Here is a 22,082-nt window from a genome sequence, read left to right as displayed (position 1 = left end):
TCAAAGTGTGTTGTGACGTCACTGTTGAGTCAGCGATTTGAAGCGAGTTTCAGCTTTTATGTCAGAGAAGTTGCCTATCAATCAAGGCGTTCAATCTGAACGGTCTGTGCTACCATAACCTCTTTCGAACTGTGTTTTGCGAGGCCAAGTCGTACGCAGGGTATTTGTTACCATCGTTTGCGTACGGCAACATTCCACAACACAAATCAAATGCTCCGTGTCCATGTTGACCGTCGAAATTAATGTCAACAAATACGTAAGTAATCGTCTTAACCCTCTCCCCATATCCCGACAGTAAGAAAAAAACTCACCTCAGTACATGTTTCGAAACAGTTCACATTCCTGCCACTACCGGCGTCACCGTACATACCGATAAGTACTCTTCAGAATGAACGCCGTACTTTCTAGGCAACTTTTCTGGCACATAGGTAATACACCTCAGCGGAAGTGTAGGAAGATTGAATTTTCTAGGCTCATCGACTAGCCACATGACGGCATACAGCGAGCCATGACACACTTTGAACTGAACACCCAGTATGTTCTTCGGTACAGCATAGTAATTTGTTATTGTTAATCAAAACACTTCTTTGAAAATATAAAAAATTCATAATAAAGCAAAAGGAGTGCATTTTAAGTATTCGAAATTTCATTTCACCAAGACCGAAAGATACAAACATAAAATGTAAAATTACAGTTAATTTATACATCTGAAAAGTTGTACCATCCTTCTAAAATAAAATATGGCGAAATAATATTGTTCCCTTTTTCCATGTCACAAGTGCATAAACATCTTAAGATTTGGAGTTATGTCACAACTCTATTAATAGAAAAAACCGAGAAAGTAGAACCTATGTCTTAGATTCGTTACCAGTCTCGGTAGTTGGCGTTGGCTTAAATTGAGTTGAGGGAAATTCGAAATTAAAAGGGGGAACTCCTGATGAAGGAAATGAAAATATACAAATCTTCCCCTTTATTAATCAAGATGCTACTACACTCATCAGTCATCGACATATCGTTAATTGAACAGAATAATCTATGACATCTCGAGCATTCATCGATAGAAAATTTAGATGGATTTAGTGGTGAATTAAAACGAATCGGTATAAAATGTAGCCTACAAAATTCGTAAGTCATACAGGTGCTCTTTTTAAAAACACTTCCTGTTATTAAAAGTGTATGCTTGAATGGAAACTTCCAGACTGTTTACCATACATCTGAGGCTGGAACTTGAGGCATCTACGCAGTATATTTTGCTACACAGTTTGGGACATAAAGAAAATGCAGATATGACAACCATACTAGCGGAGACGTCGATGCTTGCCGGCTTTTACAATGTCTCTGTACGTAGGGACTAGCACTTTATCATTTTATTAGATGCAAATTACACCGCCCAGAACACGACAGTCGGTAGTACTCACATATACCTTATAGCCTGACTATGGTAATAGAAATAAACCCCTCTACGTCATCAAGAACAAGTGTAGGCACAGCGTCAGCAGCGGAGGAGTTAAGGAGCTCCGTCAGCAACCCACAAAGCATAGTGTGTCGCGGAAATACGGTGTCACAGACTAGGAAATGTCTGTATACGTATGAAGGGTACTACAGGGGAAATAAGATCAGCGTTTACCAAAAGTGAAAAATGTGTTATTACTACCAATAGGTAACTAATATGTGAGTTACCACCATCGTGTTAAATATTACTGAGCATAAACCATTAGTGTCTGAGAAACACGCAGTTAAAATTTGGGCTCTGTATGAAACAATGACCAGGGTCGAAATTTCAATTTGTTTCTTTTGAATAATTTTCTTAATGTGACTCTAATTCTTTTTTTCCTGTATCCTACATACGGTAAGTAATATTCGAGTATAAGAACGCACTCCATTGCAATAAAAATCAATCGCTTACTAAAAAAGGAAGATCTCCAACAGAAAACTAAATATTCTAATGAGGTTTGTAACGAACAGTCTGATTTGAAAGGTAAGCCATTAAATCGCATGACTAGAAAATTCGACACAACCACATAACCAACTGATGACATTACAAAAATACCTATTGTGATGCAATATTATATTTCCGCCAACGAAACACATTACAGAACGAGCGTGATAGAGAGAGATTTTGAGTTGGGACATTTCGAAAACAAAACATTAAATGTTTTATGATAAAATGAGTAAAGTCCTATCGCTACACTGGAAATTAGGGTACGAAATATATACCTATAAAAATCATTCATATTTTAAAACAGTAGGCTACATTATGCAACGAGCCTATAATGGTAGTAATTAAGACGCGATTATATTTATGAAAAGAGCACAAGCGAGTTTCATAATTTTCACACTAGCGTCTTAATTATCATTATTCGCAAGTTTCATACGACTTTTTATGCTCGACCATATTTCTAACTTGAAATTATTCATAAGTATTCATATTATTCTTATCTGACTGGGGAGGGGAAGTGACCTTGTGCAGTCTCGTAAATTGTGAGATGTGCGCAGACTTGAAAGTATTGATTTTTTTCCGAGGAACAAATATCATTGACTTTGATATAATCTACAGAGCAAAATGAACATTAATCTTGATATAACCTGGAAATTGATTTAGACATTGAAAAACGAGATGACAAATTGAATTTATTTGAATATTATTTACAATTAACGCTAATTATTATAGTAACAGAACATAACCTTCTGCGACAGTATTGGGTTTCCAGCCTCCGTGACGTTTCGCTAGTTGTCTTTCGATTGCATATCCGAGAATAATCGATACTTGCGCTTTCATATTGCTTTCTGATTGGTGGAAAACCTGAACTTTAATGAATAGGTGTACTTTAATGAGGTCCATTAAAGGGCTGCTACCAGGTGTATAATTACTACATTTCGGCATGGTCGAGCATAAATATATTATCTTTACACTGATCTAGTTCATCATACTTTACTTCACCTTATCACGTACACTGCAACGCAATAACATTTAACTACTATAACTCACCAAATAACATAAAAACAACAGTTACGAAATACTTCTCAAGACAACCAATTAACAACACAATACCACATCCAGACGTTTGTAATGGACACGACAAGTAGCACGTATAGGTGAATTCAGAAATGCATATAGAACGTTACTCTGAAGACCTGAGGGAAAAAGCCTTTGGAGAGGCAGAGACATAGATGGGAGGATAATATTAAAATGGATTTGAGGAAGATGGGATACGATTGTAGAGACTGGATTAATCTTGCTCAGGACTGAGACCGATGGCGGGCTTATGTGAGAGCGGCAATGAACCTCCGGGTTCCTTAAAAGCCATAAGTAAACATTTGGAACCATACTTTTGGCGAGACATGTTACCTAGTAGTTTGTAGAAATCATTCTGCCAATGACAACGCGATTTTTTAAATAGGAACACGTGAATTTCTTGACATCAGGACCACAAATACAGTGAACAAACTGTAATATTTATAAACGAAATCAAATGTCTTAGTTTTGAACTTATAAAGACTGACCTATGAGTGTAGAGTAAACGATTATGTTATGTACGTCTCTGAAATATTGATTCTACTAAATAAACTACATACTTGATCAAAAATAGCACATGACAAAATACGCAACTAAATTGCTGCGAAAAAACGTGAAGCGGAGCCCTATATTGAGAAAGCATGTGTCGTCTTCGTAACAATAATTTCTTCATTATTATCGTATTGAAACTGGACTCGCTGGATCGTTTCTCATTCTCTTTAAGTAGGTGGAAGGAATTTGTTACAGTTGAAAAATGAAAACGATTTTTTATTAATTTTATTGTTTCTGCATTTTCAATTGTGATCAATGACGTTCTTTTACTGGAGAGTCACAAATATTGTCTGATGAACAGCAACTAGCCCATGGTCTTCAGTTTCTGCATCACTGGTCTAAAATTAGTTTATTTCACAGTTCGTCCTGCATTCCATACAACGCAATTCGTTCATATAATTCTTATTTATGTTTTGTTTCGCTATTATGTTGAAATATGTGAAGTTCTTCCATAAAATCTAATATTTTATTTAGACTGCTTCGACTTCAGCAATATAACTAAGGAACCTCATTTCACAAATCTGTATTATCTTATCAGATTCAGTCACTGTCCATATTTCATAGTCCTATAAACCTGTCGGACTTGCATAGGCTCATAACATTACAGTTGGCTCCCCATTCTAGTTCTAAACATCCCAGAACAAATAATGTCGGCAATAAAAGAAGCTTGCATTTTCTCTCTCGCCTATATATTTTTCTCTTTCTCTCTCATTTTGTGTGTGTGTGTGTGTGTGTGTGTGTGTGTGTGTGTGTGTGTGTGTGTGTGTGTGTCTCCCCTAGTAACTTACCTACAATACAATCCCACTTCAAAATACTTTTGAGCGCTACTGTACATACATACATACATACATACATACATACATACATACATACATACATACATCACAAGGACCATACATACATATACATTTTAAGTTAATTCGGATTAACAAATTGTAAATATTGTATAGGCCTATATATATATATATATATATATATATATATATATATATATATATATATATATATATTATATTGCACTACATAGAAAGTGAAAGCATGTAGTATTACTTGGGTAATGGGGCATGTTGTAATTATATAAAAATACATACATACATACATACATACATACATACATACATACATACATACATATATACATCACAAGGACCATACATAGACATTTTAAGTTAATTAGGATTAACAAATTGCAAATATTATATGTATATATATATATACTTTACTTACTTACTGGCTTTTAAGGAACCCGGAGGTTCATTGCCGCCTTCACATAAGCCCGCCATAGGTCCCTATCCTGAGCAAGATTAATCCAGTCTCTACTATCATATCCCACCTTCCTCAAATCCATTTTAATATTATCTTCCCACCTACGTCTCGGCCTCCCTAAAGGTCTTTTTCCCTCCGGCCTCCCAACTAACACTCTATATGCATTTCTGGATTCGCCCATACGTACTACATGTCTTGCCCATCTCAAACGTCTGGATTTTATGTTCTTAATTGTCAGGTGAAGAATACAATGCGTGCAGCTCTGCGTTGTGTAACTTTCTCCATTCTCCTGTAACTTCATCCCTCTTAGCCCCAAATATTTTCCTAAGAACCTTATTCTCAAACACCCTTAATCTCTGTTCCTCTCTCAAAGTTAGAGTCCAAGTTTCACAACCATATAGAACAACCGGTAATATAACTGTTTTATAAATTCTAACATTCAGATTTTTTGACAGAAGATTAGATGACAAAAGCTTCTCAACCGAATAATAACACGCATTTCCCATATTTATTCTGCGTTTAATTTCCTCCCGAGTGTCATTTATATTTGTTACTGTTGCTCCAAGATATTTGAATTTTTGCACCTCTCCGAAAGATAAATCTCCAATTTTTATAGTTCCATTTCGTACATTATTCTGGTCACGAGACATAATCATATACTGTCTTTTCGGGATTTACTTCCAACCCTATCGCTTTACTTGCTTCAACTAGAATTTCCGCGTTTTCCCTAATCGTTTGTGGATTTTCCCCTAGCATATTCACGTCATCCGCATAGACAAGAAGCTGATGTAACCCATTCAACTCCAAACCCTATCTATTATCCTGAACTTTCCTAATGGCATATTCTAGAACGAAGTTAAAAAGTAAAGGTGTGTGTGTGTGTGTATATATATTTGTACTACATAGAAAGCGAAAGCATGTAGTATTACTTAGGTAATGGGGCATGTTGTAATTATATAAAAATACATACATACATACATACATACATACATACATACATACATACATACATACATACATACATACATACACACATACATACATCAAGAGATAGTAAATATGTAAATACTGTAAATATTTAAATGCTAGAATATGTAAATAGATTCTTGTATTTCATAGGTTAGGAATAGGAAAATAAGTTAGATTAAGAAGTACCAATATTATCTTGGCAGTTACACATAGTAGATGAACTACACTAGTCCATATTTAATCTAGAATGGCAACATAATAATATATAATGTAAATGGATTATGTACTTGAAGGTAAACCTAGGCATGTAGTATTACTTTCCATTTGTAATGGAACATGCTGCTCAAAAAAAGGTACATACATGCATACATATATACATACATACATACATACATATATACATACATACATACATACATACATCACAAGGACCATACATACATACATACATACATACATACATAGACAATTTTAAGTTAATTAGGATTAACAAATTGTATATATTGTATGTATGTATATATATATATTTATTTATTTATTTTTACTACATAGAAAATGAAAGCATGTAGTATTACTTAGGTAATGGGGCATGCTGTAATTATAAAAAATACATACATACATACATACATACATACATACATACATACATACATACATACATACATACATACACATAACTGTACTCCCGTGACGTGTCAGCACTATGTCGGTCCTGTACGGAACTAACGTAACACGGGATATCACATTGACAACGAACGAACATGGATGTCCTGGACGATTTAATAGGAATCAATGTTGATAAACTTTTGATCAGTAACACACACAAATTGCATTCAACTTCGTACTACGAGATAACCACTCAATGCTATATAGTAGTATAAACCACATAATAGATGCGTTAGCAAAATAATGAATGTTATTGTTATTGTTATGCGGTGTGTTACTTATGGTGCAAACAGTGACCTCATACGCCGTACACATTAATAATTCTAGGATACTACTAGTGTAGTGACGGTGATTAAGAGATATTAAAGTTATAGGAGTTACTGTTGAGCTAAGTGTGTATCACATGGTAAAAATGTACTGAGTTATTTCACGGCAGAATATCCAAAAATATATTCCTGATTACATTCATCATGCAATTTGTACAATCAGTTAGGGCCTACTTAATGTTTAGATGTTACTAAGTTTAATCACTAGGCTCCGTATTTAGCTACTTTTACACTGGAAAGAAGTTGCCTGATTCCAAATATATGTGACGTCACAGCGCAGGTACAGGTATGTTCATATACAAAATAGTTACGCAATTTAGGCCCTCATCCTCTAGAAAGTCAAAACCGGGACGCAGTCATAGTGTGTAGTGTTATCGATCACTGCTCTTACTAGTCATATTATTTAAATAACTAATGTTGTGGCTGATTGAAGGTTCATTGCAGAAGTAAAATGCCTAAGGTAAGATGCTGAAGCGCATTTTTTGCATTTGTATTCTGGTGGTGTGTTAGAGAAGACCTTACGGCCTTAACTGCAACAGAGTAAATAAAAATATCAATAAAAATATATAAAATATATAAATGAAATAAATAAATAACAATGATAATGATAATGCTAATAACAATATACATTATAGTTATTTGCGATATAAGTATTGTTGACGTTTTATATTACAATACAAGTTTGGTAACCAGTCGATTATTGTAATATGAAGTTACGAGAAGTACGTTTTACCCCTTTTGAAAAAAAAAAAAAGAAAAGAAAAGAAAGAAAAAGAAAAACGTAATTTTAAATAAAAGTAATTGTAACAATTTCACTAGTTTTGAACATTTATTCTGTGGGGAGGCGATCGTATTATTATTAATTTCTTCTGCAAGAAGTGATTCGTTTATGTTTGTTTTATTAGTTATGAACACGACAGGAATTGTTTATGACATAAGAACAGCAGTACTAGGAGAAATAAACAAACATTGCTAAAATGAGTTCAAACGAGGATTCAGATATTGAAAATGCTGCAAATTTTGCAACTGAATGTTTAGTACTATCGAAACCAGCGTAACATATGAAGTGGTATATATTATGATGTACCGAAGTACATATGATATTTCCACGCAGATATTCTGCGTCATCACATGATGAAAGAGAGATGGAACGGAGAAAAATTCTCTCCGGCGCCGGGATTTGAACCCGGGTTTTCAGCTCTACGTGCTGACGCTTTATCCACTAAGCCACGCCGGATACAATCCCGACGCCGTTTAGAATCGTCTCAGATTAAGCTCCATCTCTTGGGTTCCCTCTAGTGGCCGCCCTCTGCACTACGTCATAGATGTCTATAAACGCAGGACCGAAGTCCATACATGTGTTGAGGTGCACTCAGATGAGTGACTGTTTGGCCGGGATCCAACGGTATGGGCGCCGTCTTTAAATCACAAAGTGATTTATTACGCATATCATATATATTATGATGTACCGAAGTACATATGATATTTCCACGCAGATATTCTGCGTCATCACATGATGAAAGAGAGATGGAACGGCGCCCATACCGTCGGATCCCGGCCAAACAGTCACTCATCTGAGTGCACCTCAACACATGTATGGACTTCGGTCCTGCGTTTATAGACATCTATGACGTAGTGCATAGGGCGGCCACTAGAGGGAACCCAAGAGATGGAGCTTAATCTGAGACGATTCTAAACGGCGTCGGGATTGTATCCGGCGTGGCTTAGTGGATAAAGCGTCAGCACGTAGAGCTGAAAACCCGGGTTCAAATCCCGGCGCCGGAGAGAATTTTTCTCCGTTCCATCTCTCTTTCATCATATGAAGTGGAATATAAAAAAAAATTGAAGATTTGTGTTCCAAGAAAAGTAGAAAGCGTGTTGGAGAAGGTAATACTGGCATACTTTAGTGAGAAAGCTGCATGTGAAAAGTCAAGTTCATTGTGGACACACTACTCGATTGTACAGAGAGAATTATTTTTGAAGAAGAAGGTTGACGTAAGTACACTTAGCGGCAAAAGGAATGGGCCGACTCTTGGTCGACAGAAATGCTAAGTTCTATCGCGCGGTTCACTCGTGTAAACGTAACCCACTGCAAGGCATTGCTGTGGTGCCTCTTCATTGAAAGTCCTCCGTCTATAATGCAGTAAACCTTACGAGCAGTGTGTGGCCAAGTGGTCAGAAGTCCGACATCGGTACCAGAGGTTGTGAGTTCGCTTCCCGGTACGGAAACATTATTATTATTTTTTTTATTTTAACTTTTACTTAATTTATTAGTTTAAATGTGAAATGGCATTTGTTAACAAATTTCGTTATGCCTGCCTTGTAAAGATATTATTGCCCATCACCTGTGGGCTATTAATAGGTGAGACCTGGCCTGTATAAACAAAAATACTTGTTTCACATCCTAAAAAACCGGACGTATATCAAACACAAATAAATAATTAAATTAACAAAACCAAACAATTTTTTAATATATTAACAAAACAAGGCCTGTGGTGGGGACTAGTATCTCGTCCACAAACCACCTGCGTCAACAACTGCCCTAATTCTGCGCGGCATGGAGTCCACAAGATTATGGAACAGGTCTAAATTCTTGGCCATCTCCTCCCAAGCATCTAGAACTCTGTTCCACAATTCCTCAGGCGTCCGAACGGGTGGTGGTTCTGCCCAATTAGAGCGTAGGATCCTTTTGACTGCAGCCCACAAATTTTGAATCGGATTCATATCTGGTGATTTTGGAGGCCAGTCAACTGGGTCGACATCACGCCTCCTCGTAAACCATCTTTGAATCCGGTTGGCGGTGTGTATCGGATGATTATCCTGCTGGAAGAAAAGTGTTCCTTCTGGATATCGATTTCGGGCGAAAGGGATCATTACATTTGCCAAAATGTGTTCGTAGACTTCTGCCGTAAACCTCCCGTGGATGCGTCCAGAAGTTCTGCCCCATCGTATGACATCCACTCCTAACACGCAACCCTCACGCAAACCGACTTGTTAATAATTCGTCTCACGAAGCGTTCATCGTATCGGTGGCCATTCATACAATAAACTAGAGCAGTAGGCCTACTATCGTTGCTATTGGAGACAATTACCTCGTCGGAGAAAATGACATTTCTCCATCGAAGTCCTGTCGGAGAGTAGCATACGCAGAATGCTACTGGAGGCAATTACCTGGTCGGAGAAAATGACATTTCTCCAATCGAAGTTCTGTCGGAGAGTACCATACGCAGAATAACCTATGCGAACCAGGGCAATGAGTTATTGTTTCTGTGCCATCTTCAAGCGTAATGACGAGACAGAACGTTGTATTAACAGATAGCAGTATTGCTTGAAAGAGAGAGGGAGGTTTATTATTTATTAGAGTTTGGGCATATTCTAAGAGATATCGCCACATTCGAAGAGATTCGAACCTTGAGCTACTACTATCAACTTGTTCAATAGACCAAAGCCGTTACAACTTACGCTACTGTGACAGTTAATGTTGGTTCGGCATAATACGTGGTTTTCCTATTCATATTCGCTTCGGTTGATTTTGTATTTATCAATTTTGTTATTATTTCACTCTTCAAGGGCCCTGATGTATCTAGAATCAACCCGCCATTCGATTTTATTAGATATTTTAGACTCTTAAACAAAATACAGCAAATTTAAATGGTTTAATTATGTGTTACTCGTGAACTATGGCTTTAACGAGACGAGCATGCGCAATGTTATGTCTCTCGAACTTAGACATTGTCGGCCGGCCCATTCTTTTTGCCGCTAAGTGTACATGCAGTTGTACGCGGTTTTAAAAGGAATAAGTTAAAGCTACCAGGCTAAGGAATCGAGTACATTTTCAATACATAATAGGTAATAGCAGTATCATTACCTAACTAGTTGCGTAATAGAAGTGCCATTATCTAACTAGTTGCGTAATGAATGTCTTTACAACGTTTTTATTAGTGATTTAAAGTCCACATTACATAATCAAAGTGGATAAAGTTTTTGTATATAGGCTATTTAGATTAACTAACAACTATGTACAAAACCAAATAATCGTGTTAAGGATCTGCTTTGAAATACCTCAACACCAATTAAATGTGTCAGTTTTATCCTCTTGGTACAGAGATCCAGTGTTTGGAGCAGAAATACCCACGCAGTCCGGCGAAGTGAAATCTCGTAAAACGCGAGAGTGAGAGACGCTTGTAAGAGTCGCGGTGTGGATATTGCACTTGTCTTATATAACCCTGCACCACAAGGAACGAGTGACAGTCTACAAGACGTTTCGACAACGTGTTCTCCCTACGAGGCCGCTGTCTTATTTAAATATCAACACCATGTGCACCCTAGGATCGGGAGCTGAGAGAATGGAGCGAAGACAGCCACAGCTGTGAGTTTGCCGCAATGAATCTCATGCTTACGTCGTGCAACAACAACAAGAACGTAGGTTTCATTATCTAACAGAAACGCAAACATTGTCTGCTTACTTGTCAGATATAGGAATTATTACATTAAATACATATTAATGAGTTCCAACAAACAAAACATACACGAAATGTTTTGTGTGATTAAAGGAGAGAGAAAATCCAATTTAAGACAAAATAGGGAAAAACGAAGGATATAATGTGATATTATTCTGAACAAATTTTAATTACCTTTCTCCAAGTGAAGGCGGCCTACAATACAAATATTATAGATTTATTAATTTGTCATACAGAATAATATCTGTAATATTGACAATTAATATTTGAGGAGAAAAATTCGCTTCGGCGCCGGGGATCGAACCCGGATCCTTGGTTCTACGTACCAAGCGCTCTGACCACTGAGCTATGCCGAATTCAATCCACAGCACCGGATCGAATTCTCATCCTTTAATGTTTCCCTTTATGGCCTGATTCCATGTTAGGCATATCTGTTGACGTATACTATGTCCAGTGTCAACTGCCATTACACTAGGAGCGCACTCAGCTGAGTGACTTATTTGCCCGGGAATCCGCAGTTAAGTGCACAGTAGTCTGTACAGACATATGAACTGCTAACTATGAGAATATTATAGATTTATTAATTTGTCATACAGAATAATATCTGTAATATTGACAATTAATATTTGAGGAGAAAAATTCGCTCCGGCGCCGGGGATCGAACCCGGGTCCTTGGTTCTACCTACCAAGTGCTCTGTACACTAAGCTACGCCGAATTCTGCGGAATCTCGGCCAAATAAGTCATTCAGCTGAGTGCGCTCCTAGTATAATGACAGTTGACACTGGACATATACTGTACGTCAACATATATGCCTAACATGGAGTCAGGCCATAAAGGGAAACATTGAAGGAGAAGAATTCGATCCGGTGCTGTGGATTGAATTCGGCGTAGCTCAGTGGTCAGAGCGCTTGGTATGTAGAACCAAGGACCCGGGTTCGATCCCCGGCGCCGGAGCGAATTTTTCTCCTCAAATATTAACTACAAGACAAAGTTAACCCTAAAATTGTTGTGTTTTTTAAATAAATGGTAGCTAAACAATTATAATAGAAAAAAGAAAACAATGGAGAAGGAAAAGAAAAAGAAATGATACAATTGTAAATAATTGAAAACGACTAAACAAAACATCATTAATTCCAGAAGAAACATAAAATTTCCTAGTATTTATTTATTTATTTATTTATTTATTTATTTATTTATTTATTTATTTATTTATTTATTTTGCTAATAATTGTAACATATATATATATATATATAATACAAACAGAAAAACTGTATTACAATTTTTCTAACAACTTACTTCTTAACAAAGAGAACTTTAAACTGTTCTATGACTTTGGAATAACACTACAGATCATTTGTATCCTGCGTAAAAGGCAGAAAATGAAGCAAAATACAAGGAAATCTCTCTCTTAAATCTGCAAGCATGGGAACATAACCTCAATACGATGACTATAAATTATTTCACCCGTTGGACAACTGAAACAACAGGTTCCCCGCTACGCTGTGAGTCCTTATAAAACATGCAGTTATTTTAGCTTTAAGCGCGTGCCCCAAAAGTCAGAGGTCACATCAGCTTCAAGAGCGTGACATGTGTCCTTTTTGTCTCGAGGAGGTGCATTGTTGCTCCGGCGACACAACCCCCTTCTCGACACAAGATTGACCAGCAGCGAACCCCTGCTGCAACTTGCAGCTATTCTTTGTCGATTCGTCTTTGTCTGCAGCTTGATACCCCCGCGCTTTTTGTTGTAACAAAGAAGATATCTCCTGTGTTTGCCGCTCAAAAAAAAAATAACAAGTATGACTTGGCAACACAGCAGCGCGTCTTCACAGATAGTAGTGCGCTACAAGCAGATTCTCCAGAGATTACCTGTGATAGCATTACTATTCAGCTTCACTCGTGGTCTGCCCACTCAATTGGATGTTGCGAACCAAAGTGATACACCTATCACTTGCAGACATAGGGACCAAATGACGACGAAAATGATGGAAAATGAAGCTCCACTCATCCACTCTAGTCCAAGGTCCTACACGTATTTACTACAAAATGAAATATACCGTAAAATAGCTGATAATCGTAGTTCCAGCTAAGCCATTTGCAACTAAATGACATATGAATGTGCTTGGTGGGTTTTCTGTTTATAATTTCTTCCTCGATGTACAAATTCATCCTTTTGTTTCTCCTATCAAGCTCCTTTCTCTGAAGATATGCATCTACTCTCTCCTTATCCTTTAGCGACCTTTCTCTTTTCACCTTTAAGTGTTTTCTTTGGTTCTTCTCACCATTCTGTCTATACAGTATGAACCGTAAGTAATTTGTCTCGTTTTTTGCTTTCTTTTCCAGATAGCTTGTTTTGGGAAAGTCATTGATTGAACTCCCAATATGCTCAGTCAATCTAGGAGAGCAGTGTAATAAATTTTTGAAAGAATTTAGTTTTATCCTTTAAATGTGCAGAATTTGATCCCAACATTTTCTTTCAATCATTTATTAGCATAATACATTGCTCTCTTAAATTGACTGAGCATATTGGGAATTTTATCAATTTCTTTCCCAAAACAAGCTATGGAATGTTTCATAAAAAATCATTTTCATCTCGGAAAGGAAGCAAAAACGAGCAAAATTGTAGTCAACCTTTTTGTTTGAGATATCCCAAAGAATAGCCCCCTGATATTAATGATATTACTTACGGTTCACCCTGTATGCTCCTTCTGATGAATTGGAAAGTACGATTATAAATCAAGAGAATTCTTCACTCTACATGAAGCTATATGCGTTTGTTTAAGAGTAAAGTAAGGAGTAACGTAGCTTGTAGTTTGTAATATGTATAGGAAATAAGTGAATTTTGAAATAGTTATTTATGACACAAGTTCGTAAAGATTCTTTTTTTGGCTTCGCCTCGTTTCACAAACACACAAGGGCCAATAAAACAGCTTTACGAATGTGTATCATACAATGTTTTTTCTACGATAGCACAAATTTGCATTAAATAAATATTTCAAGTTGGAGGGGTTATAAGATCACGATGTCATGGCTGCATAAGCTCAGAAACATTAAGAAATAAGTAACCATGAAATGACAGCCTGTTTTATTCATGATCACGATTCCATGGAATGCATCTAATCTGCCATGATCAGATAAATAAATAAATAAATACATGAATAAATAAATAAATATATATATAAATACGTGGGTGGGTAGGTGGATGAGTGAGCGAATTAATTTATTAATAATGTTCCTTCCAATAATTTCTTCTGTCTGTATTAAAATTCGAGGTCTTAAATTTTAGTATTTGCCCTAATTCTGTTGGGTTTTCTGTTAAATAATGTTGAATAGTACTGTAAATTTTCATTTCATATGTGCTCACTTTTTGTTTCGTTTCCGCTCCATCAGTTCTGATTTCTACTAAGCATGAATGTATTTATTTACACTGGAAGTGGGCAAGCACCCGGTGACAGTGGTATAGCCTACACAATATAAACAATACGCAATCAAATTACAATACACAATACAATAAGAGTACACAATACAATTTAGCACAATAATTACAATTATAATAATACATAAAATAACCTAATTAATAAGTGAATCTAATTTTACAATACAGCCGACATATTTATAGGCCCTACATAAGTTTCACATTGGTACTGATAATAATCTTTCACTTTACTCTCATCTCACTCGCTGTAGTGGCACTGTGACGCATTTCACTGAGACTTTAGGACACATTTCACTGACACTCTAGAACACATTTCACTGACACTATAGAACACATTTCATTGACACTATAAATTATCACTGATCGGAACTATTCACTGCACTGTAAAACCATAACTTCACTGACTCACCACGCTTCACTGATACAACAGTTCAAATAAGTCACATAATTACACCCTTATGCATACTTATAAACAGAACTACATTTAAACTAAATGCCAAAATTGATCTCATTTCTGTTTTGTAAATTATTACTTTACTTTCAACTGTCAAATATATGTTACGTCATGTCTAAAGGTAGGAATTTACTCACAGAGACTGTACAAGGTTAGGTGTGCATAGAGTGTTCGTTATACGCACGAGAAACATATCCCCATTCAATTGCTGCGATACAAAACACATTTCAGTTGTAACCTGGCCATACCTCAGGCTTCAGGTCATTCATGACGTAACGATAGTCTAAGCACAACTAACCTAGTATCCTGATGTTGTGGTATAAATTTCTACCTTCAGTCATGTCATATCTCTATTCATCCTGATATTTATGCTGCTATTTATTACGTGATACTTGTTCGATAATTGGCTTTGATGATTATATCTGTCAATGAGGTGGTAATAATGTTGCGGTAGTAATACTGGTAATGGGGTTGGTGATAATTTGATAAAAGTGAGGTGGTGGTGGTGGTGGTGGTGGTGGTGGTGGTGGTGGTGGTGATAATCATGATGGCGATGACAGTGGTGATTGTAATGGTCGTGGTGATAACAACAATGACGTCTTTCAACGTGTACTAACATTTTTTATTTCCTTCAATAAGTTTGTGTAAACAACAACTTCAAGAAATTCGACAATCTCTAGTAGACTGCAATATGTGCTTCGCTCATGGTATAGAATAAAAATTCCTCTGAAACAATCATTAATTCTCTTCCAGTTTTAAAACTTCTGACATTAGTAGTAAGAACTCTGGTAGAGAAATATGTAACTCCATTCTGACTAGTACATAAACTCATCCCAACTTCTTGTTTAGAGTTTAATAATATCTTCGTCCATATCATCTAACAGGCGACGACAGACCAGCAAAATAAACGAATTGAGAACTATATTCTCTACGCCAAGACAAAGATTGAATTTCCTGCCACCGTACAGTTAGACTGGCGAAGCTCAAATGTCATCTAAGCAAGTATTTCGTCCTCTTGTTTCATATCAACCTATTTCTCGAGTTAGTGAAGTCGCGATAGAGACCGATAACTTACAAGGCGGGGCAATATTATTGGAGGAGTCTCTAAATGTCCACCATTTCTTGATTTCATTCTGTGTACTTTATTTCTTACTCTATACCGGTACGAAGAATTTTGAGTAAAAGAATATAACAAGGAAAACCAAAATTAATATGTATTAAAATTAGACCTGTTGAGACTTGCAAACTAACAAAAAAGGGACAAGTCACAAATTAATATCTGGGGAAAAAATACTCCGAGTACGTGCTTAAAGGGGTTCATTCCTGTGTTCGTCCATGGTCTGGAATTTAGGTTAAGTTTAGATTTAAGACCTCTCCTGGCACCACATTATCACAATCATCCTATCACATCATCGGGGTAATGTAACTCCGCCTTCCAGGCGTCCCAATCTCAGAAGTGGGTTACAACTAAGCCACGGCCAGGAGAGAAGACCAGAAATGTCGAAAAGACAACCTGGTGGCATTGGATGAAAAAAAAAAAAAAACATTTTTGGAGCAGTGTGACAAAAATTAAATTGGAGAATATGATAAAATAAAGAATTTGCAGAGCTTTACTAAGATTTATATTTGGTTACTATAATTGAATTCTCATGGTTAAGATGGCTGGGACATTTTGGCTTCTTATGCTTCTTCACGTAAAAGCATCCTTACAAATCCTGCAAGAGGAAAAATTTCGTCATAATAATACCGGAATACACGTTCCAACATCACAAACAATTTTTAAGTTAGCGAAAGAAGTGTGTACACACGATATTCTTATCGCTGGACAAAGAGTATACAAGACATAGACCTAACCGTGTTTTAACAGAGGTAAAACTCTTGACGACATAGGGTACCAATATAAAATGAACTTCACACAATTTCTTGCAATCTTTTCAAGAGGATTCACGCATGCTTAAGACCAGAGTGTGAACACTTCGACCGTCTGATGTAATGGTGGGTACCAGTTAAATATTTTAATAAGTAACTAAAATAAGTTTGTACTGTAATCAATATTCGAGCGGCGCTGCGCTTGTTGAAGCATGTTCGAGTGCTGACTCACGAACAGATAGTAAACATGAAACCACCCTAATGCATCCTATCGGTCTCCAACATTACAATCCTAGTTAACATGATAGGCATACCAGAAATTCGAAATGTCAAGTCAGATGTCACAGTAAGTAACATGGAAGTTAATAATACTTACTTACTTACTTACTGGCTTTTAAGGAACCCGGAGGTTCATTGCCGCCCTCACATAAGCACGCCATTGGTCCCTATCCTGAGCAAGATTAATCCAGTCTCTACCATCATATCCCACCTCCCTCAAATCCATTTTAATATTATCTTTCCACCTACTTCTCGGCCTCCCCAAAGGTCTTTTTCCCTCAGGTCTTAAAACTGACGTTTTATATGCATTTCTGGATTCACCTATACGTGCTACTTGTTCTGCCCATCACAAACATCTGGGTGTGGTATTTAACACTCTATATGCATTTCTGGATTCTCCCATACGTACTACATGTTCTGCCCATCTCAAACGTCTGGATTTTATGTTCCTAATTATGTCAGGTGAAGAATACAATGCGTGCAGCTCTGCGTTGTGTAACTTTCTCCATTCTCCTGTAACTTCATCCCTCTTAGCCCCAAATATTTTCCTAAGAACCTTATTCTCAAACACCCTTAATCTCTGTTCCTCTCTCAAAGTGAGAGTCCAAGTTTCACAACCATACAGAACAACCGGTAATATAACTGTTTTATAAATTCTAACTTTCAGATTTTTTGACAGCAGACTAGATGACGAAAGCTTCTCAACCGAATAATAACAGGCATTTCCCATATTTATTCTGCGTTTAATTTCCTCCCGAGTGTCATTTATATTTGTTACTGTTGCTCCAAGATATTTTAATTTTTCCACTTCTTCGAAAGATAAATCTCCAATTTTTATAGTTCCATTTCGTACAATATTCTGGTCACGAGACATAATCATATATTTAGTCTTTTCGGGATTTACTTCCAACCCTATCGCTTTACTTGCTTCATCTAGAATTTCCGCGTTTTCCCTAATCGTTTGTGGATTTTCCCCTAGCATATTCACGTCATCCGCATAGACAAGAAGCTGATGTAATCCATTCAACTCCAAACCCTGTCTATTATCCTGAACTTTCCTAATGGCATATTCTAGAGCGAAGTTAAAAAGTAAAGGTGATAGTGCATCTCCCTGCTTTAGCCCGCAGTGAATTGGAAAAGCATCAGATAGAAACTGGCCTATACGGACTCTGCTGTAAGTTTCACTAAGACACATTTTAATTAATCGAACTAGTTTCTTGGGAATACCAAATTAATAATAATAATAATAATAATAATAATAATAATAATAATAATAATAATAATATACTTAATTATTACTTATAAATGGCTTTTAAGGAATCCGGAGATTCATTGCAGCCCTCACATAAACCCGTCGTCGGTCCCTATCCTGAGCATGATTAATCCAGTCCTTAGCATCATATCCCACCCTCCTCAAATCCTAGATCATATATACCCAGATTACTCGGCCTTATAGGCTTTGACGTTAACAACTTTTGTCAGGTTTACTATGCTACCATCTAGTTGTTACATAAGGAGTCACGTCATAACTCCCATTTGAATTGCATTAGCGACTGTACTGCCATCTCGTGTTCGTTTACGGCGCCGGCGGTTGTTCTCTTCAACGTGCTACCGTTTTAACATAGGGATGAGCAATCTGGGTGTATATGATCTAGGCTCAAATGCATTTTAATATCATTCTCCCATCTACGTTTTTTATTTCCCTAAAGATCTTTTTCCCTCAAGTCTTCCAACAGTACTCTACACGCATTTAATAATAATAATAATAATAATAATAATAATAATAATAATAATAATAATAATAATAATAATAATAATAACAATAATAATAATAATAATAACAATAATAATAATAATAATAGTAATAATAATAATACATAACTTTGTAACAATAAACTTTAAAACCGAATTATAGAATTGATATAAATACTTAAAAAAAAAACAAACAAATCGGTATGTGAACGAGATATTTCAAATCCTTTACATTTTTATCAATTCGAACACTGGTTCATATATACTTCACGGATAAAGGATATCGCCTAGATTAATACAGGTTAGTTCCAACTGAAAAGAGTAATCTTAAATCGACTGGATTTGCAGCCGTGTAGATGCAAATTCTACAATTTGTTCAAATCATTCACAGTAACCGGATTAAACATCAGAAAATTAACAAAAGCCATCAGATACTACGAGAATTAATAAAAATATGACTTATGAAATCATTCATACAGGCCTCTGTGTTTTATTACAAACACTAAAAATTGCTAGACATTCATAAATTCATTTATTTTGTGTCTGATGCTTCTATATCTTAGCACATTGTTACGGATATCCGTTGCCATTTCTAAATCCGTAAAGTAAGCACATATGGTTATATTCTGCCTCTCAGTGAAAAGAATATCAGAACTTTATATAAAAAGCCATGTTTCTTTTTCTCTTTTCCGCACCAACACACATTTGCGTGAAACTGCTTTCTCAGCTCTTCGCGATGAAGACAAAGGAAAGGCCCCAAAACTTCATGTGAGGCAGATGTTAGAGCCGCAATTTCATCTATCAGACCAAGTGGAGAGAGTGGAGCTCAAGTCATCCGCTCAATTTACTTTCGTAACTTTTTTCGTAAATACTTCAACAGATCTGCATATCGTGCACAACGGTCTGACTTTTGTGATGACCAATGTAAGGCCAGTAATGTATAGGAGGAAACGAAGTTAGATATAAGTTCATATTACAGAGAATTTGCCAGGGATATAAGTCATCGGAGAGAGAATGTAAAATATTTCATAGAAATAATAACTAATATTTCCATTCCAAAAGAAATTGAGAAGCAAGTTTAAAAAAGTTCATAGGATCGTTTACCAACGTAACCTATTTATAGGGACCGGATTTATAGGTTTTACCTATTTTTTTCCCCTTATTTCGAAACTCATAGGGCCATATTCATACACATTCTTAGTGCGGGCTTCCGGTGGAAGATCAGAGAACTAACGTTTTGCGTATTCATAAACCGGTGTTAGCGATATGATATGATATGATATGATATGATATGATATGATATGATATGATATGATATGATATGATATGATATGATATGATATGATATGATATGATATATGATATGATTTTTTTTACAGCCTGCATGCTCCATTACTGTGGAGTAGTACTACATGCATTGGTTTAACTTAAACCATGTTCATATAATTACTTTATATTGTTCTAAAAGTTTCTTCATAGGCAATATAGATGGATGAATATGATATGATATGATATGATATGATATGATATGATATGATATGATATGATATGATATGATATGATATGATATGATATGATATGATATGATATGATATGATATGATATGATATGATATGATATGATATGATATGATATGATATGATATGATATATGATATGATATGATATATGATATGATATGATATGATATATGATTTTTTTTTTTTACAGCCTGCATGCTCCATTACTGTGGAGTAATACTACATGCATTGGTTTAATTTAAACCATGTTCATATAATTACTTTATATTGTTCTAAAAGTTTCTTTATAGGCAATATAGATGGATGAATATGATATGATATATGTTATGATATATGATATGATATGATATGATATGATATGATATGATATGATATGATATGATATGATATGATATGATATGATATGATATGATATATGATTTTTTCTTACAGCCTGCATGCTCCATTACTGTGGAGTAATACTACATGCATTGGTTTAACTTAAACCATGTTCATATAATTACTTTATATTGTTCTAAAAGTTTCTTTATAGGCAATATAGTTGGATGAATATATGATATGATATGATATGATATGATATGATATGATATATGATATGATATGATATGATATGATATGATATGATATGATATGATATGATATGATATGATATGATATGATATGATATGATATGATATGATTTTTTTTACAGCCTGCATGCTCCATTACTGTGGAGTAATACTACATGCATTGGTTTAACTTAAACCATGTTCATATAATTATTTTATATTGTTCTAAAAGTTTCTTTATAGGCAATATAGATGGATGAATATGATATGATATGATATGATATGATATATGATATGATATGATATGATATATGAATCCCGTACAAGTAACCAGACGATAGCCGGGGTTAGTTTAGCACGCTCGTAGCGCGGGCTAGCGAAATGTCTATGAATAGCATCCATTATTTCTTAGATAATTTTCCCGAATCATTGTCATAAGAGTTATATATATATAAATTCTGTTGAACCTAAAAAAAAATTAAATTGGACTTTAAGAACTAAAACAACCTAAATCCTAATTAATATGTACCGTAGTCTTCTATATTTACTGCGTTTTATATAACTATATTTAGAAATTTCATAGGCTACATCTTACAATTTTTATTCTCTTCTGCACTGGAAAAAGCGACCCAATATGCGGTCTTTACCCCTTCAGTCTCTTGTTGTTTTGGATAAAATGGTTAAAAGGGAATTCCGTCTTTCTTTGCATAGCGGCCCGTTCTTCACCCTCTCAAGGGCACTGATTGGGACTGCATGTATTTTGGAATTTTCACTGATTGCAGATATGACATGCTAGTAGAAGGATATGAAATGACTAAACTTTCTCTTGAGGTGACTGAACGTGCGAAAAAGTCGCACTGTTGAAATTCATGAAGTTTTCGGGCATGTTCCCAGAAAGAAGACTGTGATCTTGTGTGATCGGGTATGAGCTCTGAATTTTTCTGAGGTCTCTGTGGAGGTGCATCCTCAAT

At 35.8% G+C, this 22,082-nt stretch overlaps 1 long non-coding RNA gene and 1 other non-coding gene across 2 annotated transcripts in view; one reads left to right on the top strand and one right to left on the bottom strand.

Moving 5' to 3' along the window:
- Nucleotides 1-22,082, bottom strand: part of LOC138693068 (uncharacterized) — an 880,072-nt gene that overhangs the window by 297,990 nt on the left and 560,000 nt on the right. The gene's annotated exons all lie outside the window — the stretch shown is intronic.
- Nucleotides 12,138-12,210, top strand: TRNAY-GUA (transfer RNA tyrosine (anticodon GUA)). The gene has a single exon. It is a non-coding gene; the product is annotated as a tRNA-Tyr (tRNA).

This window comes from Periplaneta americana, chromosome 17, assembly GCF_040183065.1.
Source record: "Periplaneta americana isolate PAMFEO1 chromosome 17, P.americana_PAMFEO1_priV1, whole genome shotgun sequence".
In the NCBI taxonomy this organism is placed as follows: domain Eukaryota; kingdom Metazoa; phylum Arthropoda; class Insecta; order Blattodea; family Blattidae; genus Periplaneta; species Periplaneta americana.
This window is presented reverse-complemented; position numbering and strand designations above follow the sequence as displayed.